The following is a 10,061-nucleotide window of genomic DNA, read 5'->3' as shown; positions in this document are numbered from 1 at the left end:
ACAGTCAACGTTTAAAACGTGACAATTATAATAAAAAAAAACAACTGATCATAAACCAGTCTATAAAGCTATAAAATAAAGTATAAAAAACTAAACTAAAAGGTTAAAGTGTTGAGTAAAATCAGTATAAATGTTAAAGTTCTTTCCTCTGGATCAGGTTCATTCAGGTCCAGGTTCTACACGTTTATTTCTTGGACTTTAATCCTCATCATGTTGAACAGGAAACGTCCTCAGTCTGAAACGGTCACACAAACTGAAACATGGACAGAAAAACAGAATGAAAATTCAAGTTCATCTGCCCTGTCGATGGAGCGGATGTCAGATAAACTACAGTAATAATAACTTCCTGTTTCAAAGGGAATCGTTGAAATCCACCCCATCACCATGGCAACAGGCTTAGTATGAACTTGGTCATGTTTAATTCACGATGCTAAATTTGGGGTGGATTAAAAAAAAAGGCATTGAAGTTTGATCTGCTTCCTGTTTGAATGTTGAAATTCACATGAAAATCTCAGAAACGCTTCATAAAGAACGTGCAGACGAGTGAAGAAGGTGAAAGGATGTGAAAGACCCTAAACAGATACAGGACAGGTGTGTGGACGAGTCACATGACCTCAGCTCACCTGACAGCTGCTGCTGAGGGTGGGCGTCACTGCCGTTGCCATGGAGACAGTTGTTGTTACCGTTTGCGTTGAGTCCGTCGGTCTGAGGAGAGTTTGGGACAAACATCAACACGGAGCTGCAGGTTGACCTGAAGCGTTTCCAGGGGGATGGACTCACCTGGGCGCCGCCCCCGTCTGCCATAGGCCCAGACTGGGGTAGAGGCGGGACCTGGGACCCAGCTGAGGAGCTCCGTCTGTGGGTACGCTCTGTCCACCGTCCCCCTCTGTCCTCTGGAGGTGTTCAGGGAAGAAAAGGGCAGCGTCGAACGGAGGAGCGCTGGGGCAGCTGAGGAGGTGAACACACAGGAAGTGATGTCACAACGACAGGAAGTGATGTCACAACGACAGGAAGTGATGTCACAATGACAGGTAATGATGTCACAACGACAGAAAGTGATGTCATAACAACAGGTACTGATGTCACAACAACAGGGAGCGATGTCATAATGACAGGTAGTGATGTCATAACAACAGTCAGTGATGTCACAATGACAGGAAGTGTGTCACAATGACAGGCAATGATGTCACAATGACAGGAAGTGATGTCATAACAACAGGTACTGATGTCACAACAACAGGGTCGATGTCATGACAGGAAGTGATGTCATAACAACAGGTAGTGATATCATAACAACAGGAAGCGATGTCATAACAACAGGTAGTAATTTCACAATGACAGGAAGTGATGTTAGTTACTGTACTTGTACTTGGAGCTCATAGAATCATCAGATCACACAGAACCATGCAACACGATCAAACCAAATTTCTCTGCGCTTGAAAAGGAGTGGGAAGAAGTATAACTTATAGACTCCACCCCCTTTTTACAAACTAATAATCAAATTAATTCCGCTTCCTTTGCTTTGTTAACACACCTTTTTTTCCTGTATATTTTTACAATAACAAAACGTCCATACAAACCATTCACAAACACTTTTTGAGTCACCTCACACACAATCTGATTTGCATAATTAACCACTTTTAATATAAACTATAATATTTATATGCACTTTAAATATTTGCCACAAATACAATGATCAATAAATGATAATGTTTCCTAATCATGATAATTAATTACAATAATATCTTATTTTATGCGTGCATCTATGTTATAACTAGATTTTTACTTATTCAAATAATTTTCTATATTTTCCTTTTAAATGCACAACCTGAAGAAGACATTTTTCAGTTTCTATCCAAATTATTCCACAGATGGACCCTCTAACACAGACACACTGGCTTTCTATGATTGTTCTACACTTCATTTTCTTGTGGATTTCAGTTCCCCTTAAATTCTAATTCCTTTACCTGGGCTCAAACATCTTCTGTCGACTGTAGAGGAACATGTGGTCATGGACTTTAGACATTATGATAAGAGTGTTAAGGTCGACAAGATCATGTAGTTTTAGAGCAGGGGTGTCAAACTCATTTTCTTTCAGGGGCCACATTCAGCCCAACTTAATCTGAAGTGGGCCGGACCTGTAAAATAATAACATGATAACCAATAAATAATGACAACTCCAAATTGTTTCAGTGTAAAAAATAACATTCAATTATGTCAATATTTACATTTACAAACTATCCAAACAACAAGGATGTGAATAACCTGAACAAAATGAAATTACTTAAGAAATATAAGCACAATTTTATCAATATTCTGCCTCGACTTATCATTTATACATGTACATTACAGAGCAGATCTACAAACACACAACATTTAGTAACAGGCAGAATATTGTTAAAATTACACTTGATTTTCTTTAGACATTTCAGGTTGTTCATATTTGTTCAGGTTATTCACATTTTATTGTTAAAGGATAGTTTTTTAATGTAAACATTTTCATAATTTAATGTTTTTTGCACTAAATCAAAGAGAAAAAATTGGTGTTGTCATTATTTATAGGTTATTATGATATTATTTTTGAGTTTGATGCCCTAACTTGCATTTTGTAAATTCATCCCATGGGCCGGATTGGAACCTTTGGTGGGCCGGTTTTGGCCCCCGGGCCGCATGTTTGACACCTGTGTTTTAGAGCATTTAATTTTATAAATAGGGGAAGTCACAACTGGTGCAAATAATGGCCGTTTATCAGTACGTGTTCTTGTCTGTTCTGCCGTTCTCTCATTCTCATGAAACGTCATCGGTCGCGGCCGAAGTTCTGTTCCAACTGAAAATTCGCGCAAAGCAAGAACACATGGAATACCAGGATGTTGTTCTAGCTTAAACTAAGGATGCACTGGTTGGTGACTCGTGTAGACTTGGCTGGAAAATATCCCAAGATGCACTTCATGCTGCTCTCGAATGCAACGGCGACTTTTGTGAAAACTTTTCTCAGAAAAGTATAATTGACTAAATGACTGTAACGAGATGATGTGATCTAATGTTGCAATATGAGAAATACGTATTTCTTATCATATGATATTGAACAAAATTTGTTAGTTTTGAAAAATATCAAAATGTATTAAAAAAAAATATAAACAACATGGAAATAGAATATCAACATCTTTTACCATGAATTTTCCAACATTGTGTGAAAAACCAGGGTTTTTTTTTTCATTATTTTAATCCTTTGATTTCAGTTTTTTTGGTTTTTCTTAGTCCTCATTAACTCAGAGTTTTGTTTTAATTAATGAATGTTTTCTCATAAATTTGATTGCTTTTACTCTCGGCCCTCACCGCAGGGTTTTGTCGTCAGTTTGTCGTCAATCTGTGCATAAACTTTCAGGTGGACTGAAGGTCGAGGGTTTTCTAGAGTGGGCACATCATTTTATTGTCATATATCTTTTCTTTGTGAATTTACCAGTTTGATTTCTATAAAAGGAGGATTTTTTTGGGACACCCCCCCCCCCCAGTGGTGGTTAGGGATGTAACGATATGAAAATTTTATATCACGGTTATTGTGACCAAAATTATCACGATTATCATTGTTATCACAGTATTGTTGAAATTGTGCTCAAAATGTTCAAAAAGTACTGATACACACTGAAATAAGTTAACCAAGTTGCATTTAAAAAAAACAAAACAAAACAAAAAAACAAATGAAATAATTGGCACAATGTACTTTCTCGTGGCAGAAACATTCAAGTATTAACCCTTTAGTGGTCTGAGTCTATTTTGTCCGTTTTTCAGTACTTTTGATTTTGCCTTTATATACTATATAAACAAATGTTTACTATACCCATGTTTGGGATCTGTTTTTTTCAGCACAACTTCATCTATATCATCTGTCTATTATTTTTTTCACTTTAACCTACTCTAAAAACACAAAAGGCCAGAAAACACAAAAAAATATAAAATCCAATTTGAAAAATGTGTATACTTTATTGCATAAATAACACAAAGATGCTTAACGAACCTTTTCAAAGACTTTAAAAGTGAATATTGGTTCCAAATATTAGGTATAGGAAATCAAAATCTTAATAAATTAAAACTATACTTAAATACAGGGTGGGGAAGCAAAATTTACAATGAACATTTAGTTGTTTTTTCTCAGCAGGCACTACGTCAGTTGTTTTGAAACCAAACATATATTGTCATAATCATACCTAACACTATTATCCATACCTTTTCAGAAACTTTTGCCCATATGAGTAATCAGGAAAGCAAACGTCAAAGAGTGTGTGATTTGCTGAATGCACTCGTCACACCAAAGGAGATTTCAAAAATAGTTGGAGTGTCCATAAAGACTGTTTATAATGGAAAGAAGAGAATGACTATGAGCAAAACTATTACCAGAAAGTCTGGAAGATACTATTAAAGAAGAATGGGAGAAGTTGTCACCCCAATATTTGAGGAACACTTGCACAAGTTTCAGGAAGCGTGTGAAGGCAGTTATTGAGAAAGAAGGAGGACACATAGAATAAAAACATTTTCTATTATGGACATTTTCTTGTGGCAAATAAATTCTCATGACTTTCAATAAACTGATTGGTCATACACTGTCTTTCAATCCCTGCCTCCAAATATTGTACATTTTGCCTCCCCACCCTGTATTTGACATAAAAGCAGATCTTTACATAGGGTTTTTTCCCCTAAACGTGTGGTAATCAAACATGGTTATCATGATAATTAGAATTTAAATGGTAATACTAACCATCTGCAATTTTACCGCAGTTTATCGTTATACCGGTAATCGTTACATCCCTAGTGGTGGTACGTTCTGAATGTCTTGGTTGTGGTGGAGGGCTGAGTCTGGGCTCTGGATCCGTGGTGTCCCTCAGGTTCATTTACTCCTTGTACCTGCTTCTCACCTGGAGCAGCTGCAGGGCGTCAGCTGACAGTAGCGCCACCTATCGGCTTCCACGAACAGCAGCACCGGACCTTCGTCGTCCTCCTCACCGCTCCACTCCTCCTCTTCCTCGTCTACAGGTGGGGGGGCGGGGCTTGTCTCCTCAGGTGTGGCGTCGGAGCGGCGTTCGGTCTTGCTTCTCTGCAGCGCCGCCTCCACCCACAGCCGCGACAGGGCGGGGGACGACAGGGCGGAGCTCCGCCCCCTCAGCAGAGGAGAGCATGGCAGTGAGCAGGGAAGCCACCTCCCCTCCTCCTCTTCCTCCCACTCTGACAGGGAGAGGGGGGGAGGGAGGAACAAGGGGGAGGAGCAACAGGGAGGGGTCTGACAGCAGCTCCGCCCCCAGTGAGACCCTCTCCGATGATGTCATAGGTCAGACCATCGGACGAACTCCTCGTCTTCATCATGTGAAGGTTTAAAGGTACAAAACATAAGATTAAAAGCAAACATGAACAGAAGGGGGCAGCGTTTCACCACAAATCAAACCAGGAAGAAAACAGGAGTTTCAGGCCAGTGGACCAAACACTGATCATCATAGTTACGTTGAGCCCGTTTACATTCACACCAATACTCCGATCATGATCCGATGTCTGCAGTTCTCAGATTATTATTGATCATGTAAACAGGATAATCTGATCAGTTTTATCCGATAACAGCAATAATCTGATTATTTTGAAATCAGATTAACACACCTAGATTTCTCTCCAATACTCCGATGTCTTCATGCATGTATACAGGATAATCTGATTGATTGATTGATTGATTGATTTTTACATCTGCACATGCGTAAAAAACAAATCTATATAAACTGAAGTTCCGCAGCAACACCATGAGTAGAAGAAAAAAGGTAAACAAACAATGAAATGAAATGGAATGCAGCAACATGTGACCGATTTTATAATCTTATTAGCTCCTCCCACATTAGGACAGCTAATACTGACACCATAGGCGTTGCCATGGTAACAAGATAAGACCGGATGTTTTGAAAATGACAGGAAATGCACATTTTACATCATAACATATGTACGTACTCCGAAATAAATCCAATAATGGACTGAGACATGTGAGCCAGGGTTTTTCCATTATCGCATTTATGAAGTGAATGAAAATGCATCACATCTGATTATGGCAGTTATCGGATTAGCCCCAGTTATCGGATTTTTATGGTCATGTAAATGGGCTTAGTGTGTCTTGACATATCTAATAATCTCTTGTCTCATCTTAAATCGTGTCTTTTTTTTACCTCTGCCAGGAGGTATTGTGATCACTTTGTGTGTTTGCATTTGTTTGTTTGTTTGTTTGTTTGTTAGCAAGATAACTCAAAAAGTTATGGACAGATTTTCATGAAATTTTCAGGAAATGTTGATACTGGCACAAGGAAGAAATTATTAAATTTTGGTGGTCGGGGGGGGGGCAGATCTGTCTCAGTGTAGGTCTGCGCTCTTCGAATGCTTTTCTTGTCTCGTCTGATTTTCCTGAGTCTGTTTGTGTCTCCACTCATCGTGTTGTGTCTTATCTTGTCCTGTTTTGTCTTCTTGTTGTTTGTCCTCTTGCGTTCTCGTGTCTTTTCTTCTTTCGTCTTGTCATGTCTCGTCTCACTCCGTCTCGTCTCTCACTGTCGTCTTCGTACAGTCGCTCGGTGACATGTGACTGTTACGTTCTGAGTCATGTTCTGTTTTATTGTGTTGTGTTTTATTGTGTCGTCATGTTTTCATCTCATGTTTCAGATGCACGTGACCACTGCAGAACATCATGTATGTTCACCTGTCGTCTCAGGTGTCGACTTCTATTAGAACCAACAGTGATGGACTGAATGGGGATCGATAATAATAATAATACGACTGATAATCATTACAATATAATAAAAATAGGTGATGCATTAAAATAAGATTACATTGTAAGATTACAGTCAGATTATACATCAATAAGTTCTCAAAAAGAAAATATAACAGATCTCACAATCACAAACAGTGAAAAATACAAATTAAAAGAAAAAAATCAAGCAATATTAACATGTATTTTAACATGTATTAAATATTGCATATTGTCTGCAGACTAAAATCTGTTCATTTATTTGCTCTGAAGATTGTCTTTACTCATTTTTTCTGTGTGTGAATGATAAATGTCTGTTTCATCAGCACACTTCATTTATTGTAATGTGTTTTAAACATCATAATGATTCAATACACGTTTATGCAGTAACAATTAAATTCAAACATGTCTGACACGGCACAAAAAGAGGTTTATCTACAGAAGGTTCTTAAATCTGTCCTGTAACTGTTAACTATTAACATTTATTCTATATCTGAAAGTAAAATAAAGGTCACTATTCTGGATAATTCTGAAGCTAAAATGTTCAACTGGAACAACCCATTTATTTAACATAGAAAACCAGAGCTCCTTGTTTAGCTTAGACTTATAAAGCACTGCTAGTTAGCTGCTAATTAGCTGCTATTTTGCTATTTTAGTATTATAACTATCCTTGTCATGTTACTAATTTTACACCAATATTACAAATAACACAATTATCTTTTACTACAAGGCTATTTTTGTCATTACTATAAAAGTCAAAAACTGTAAAAGTTATTTTAACATCTTACTCAAGCATAGAAAATGGACAATTAGCTAGTGCGCTAACAGCTAGCATGACAGCCACTAACATGCTAGTTTCTAACACTTTACTCACATTGTATGATCTAATTGTCTCTGGTTTTTCACAGGTTGTGATAATGTGGATTAATCTGAACAACAGTCATTCAGGTCATAGTCTGTGCGTATTGTTTTTTCATTCACTTCATTTTTAACAATGATTTTACATAATAAAACAACAAACTGCATTTTCACAGATCACCTGTTTAACCTGGACCTATAAAATTGAACATTTAAAAGTAAAATAAAGGATGATCATTTATTCAGACCTTTTTTTTTTTAAATTTATTATTTAGAGTAAAAGCCTCAAAGCAAGATATTTAGTGTCAAACATGTGATTAAATATTTTTCAACATGAACATATAAAATCAGCTTTGAAAAACTATATTTCTAAAACCGTGTCCCTTAAAACAACAAATAGCATGTTTCATCTTTCATTTAAGTTAAAGTGTGAACTAATGACAAATTGACACTTTTCATACATTTAAATGAAACTTAATTTTATATCAGATGAGTCACGTTCAACATTAAATGTGATTTAGACTCGTTTTTTTTTTTTTGTTTACAACAGATCACTTCTGTCCCTGCTATGTGTGTTAGAGTAAATAATAAATGTTAACAACCTAATTATACATCAGTTTTTAACCCTATATAAGGATACTGTCAATATAAAGTGGTGCCTAACAGTGAAAATGAAGACAACAACAACAACAACAACAACAATAATAATAATAATAATAATAATAATAATTATTATTATTATTATTATTATTATTATTATTATTATTAATAATAATAATAATAATAATAATAATAATAATAACAATAATAATAATACTGTTTTACCTTGTTTGTTTTGATGAACCAGCTCCTGATTTTGTTCATATCCGTAGATCAGCTGCTCTTCTCAGTCCAGTTCTGTGTCTTTACCTGTACAGGTGTGTGATGTGGGTGGAGCCTCTGTTTGACTCTATAGGTGTTTCTTAAAGTGGGTTCAGATCCTTAAAGGGTTTCTTTACACACGGCTCTGTCCTCAGGTTTCGCTGAACAACTGCTCCAGCGTCCAGGATCAGACTGAGTCCTCGCCGGTGTTTAATCTCCCACAATTCTTTGCACCAGCCCTTTAAAAATGCAGCAAAATGATGTTAAAACCTCAATGAAGAAGTAGAAGAAAGAGTCCATTAATTACAGTTTAAGTATTTTATTGTGTAAGACAAGTTTTTAACACATTTCATCTTTGTTTGCTTTTGTTGAAGAACATGTACTTATTTGTGTTGTAAAAAGTACTACAGTATTCATAAATATGTAACAGACCTAACTGTAATTGTACAATATTTTATATAATATTTTTCAAACACATTTATTACACATTAGTTTTACTTCTAGAGTCAGATATCTTCAATTTACATGGATCAACATATGTTCATACATGACAAATACTGTTATGTTTTACACTAATTGCATTACTTTGACTAAAATACATGGACAAGGTAATGTGAACTGGTAACATTTATCCCTTTTTTACATTTCTTTTCTCACTTTTATGTGTTTTTTGTCCCCATTTCATCCTAAAACACAGTCAAAATACACAGTAAATAAAAAGAAGACCATGTTATGCCCTTTCCAGCCCCTGTCTCTGTACAGGTGTGTGAAGTGGGCGGAGCCTAAGTCTCTGTACGTAATGTTATATGTCAGCGTTCAGGTACACACCGTCCCATGAGGAAACATTTCATCTCCTCTGCTCACATGCTTCTTTACATGTATGTGTTCATGTTCAGACGTGTTGTTTTACACTGGATTTCTATAAGTGCATAAGTTTACACTGAAATACAAACCCCCTGTTCAGGAAAAGTTAGAACGTTTTCTAAAATACATGGTTTGTTGACTCAAAAAAATGCAAAACATATTTTATTTTATGACTTTTACTGAAGTATTTATACTCTGTTCATCATCTTATATTAAATATTAACCCATAAAGACCCAAACGTCCACCTTTGACCTAAACCATCTACTGATCAAAACTGTTTAATTCCTGTTGATCCACTAATCCTATCAATCCATGTCAATAATTGGTGTAAAATGCAGTTCTTCATCTTTTCACGGTCATCAGATATGACCTATTTGGACGTGCAGAGGCTCCGTAGTTACCATGGAAACACCGTCATCTTCTACAGCATTGACTCACCAGTAAAACCCATGGAGTTGGATCAGTGACAGTGGATGGACACACTGGGTTTATGTTCAGTTAATGCCAGATTTGCTGATAAAAGTCACTTTTTCTTCACTTTTCTCTTTTTTTGATATAATAACCCCCAACTTTAATCTGAGCTTTTATGAACATCTACAGGATCAGTGAATTAAATAGAAGAAAATACCTGATTTTTACAGAAAAATGAAAAAATACAGAAGATAATATTATAATAAATGGTGACAAAAGACTTAAGAAAAGTTGAACAGAGAGAAA

Source organism: Sphaeramia orbicularis, chromosome 10 (genome assembly GCF_902148855.1).
Source record: "Sphaeramia orbicularis chromosome 10, fSphaOr1.1, whole genome shotgun sequence".
Lineage (NCBI taxonomy): Eukaryota > Metazoa > Chordata > Actinopteri > Kurtiformes > Apogonidae > Sphaeramia > Sphaeramia orbicularis.
Note: the sequence above shows the minus strand (reverse complement) of the source record.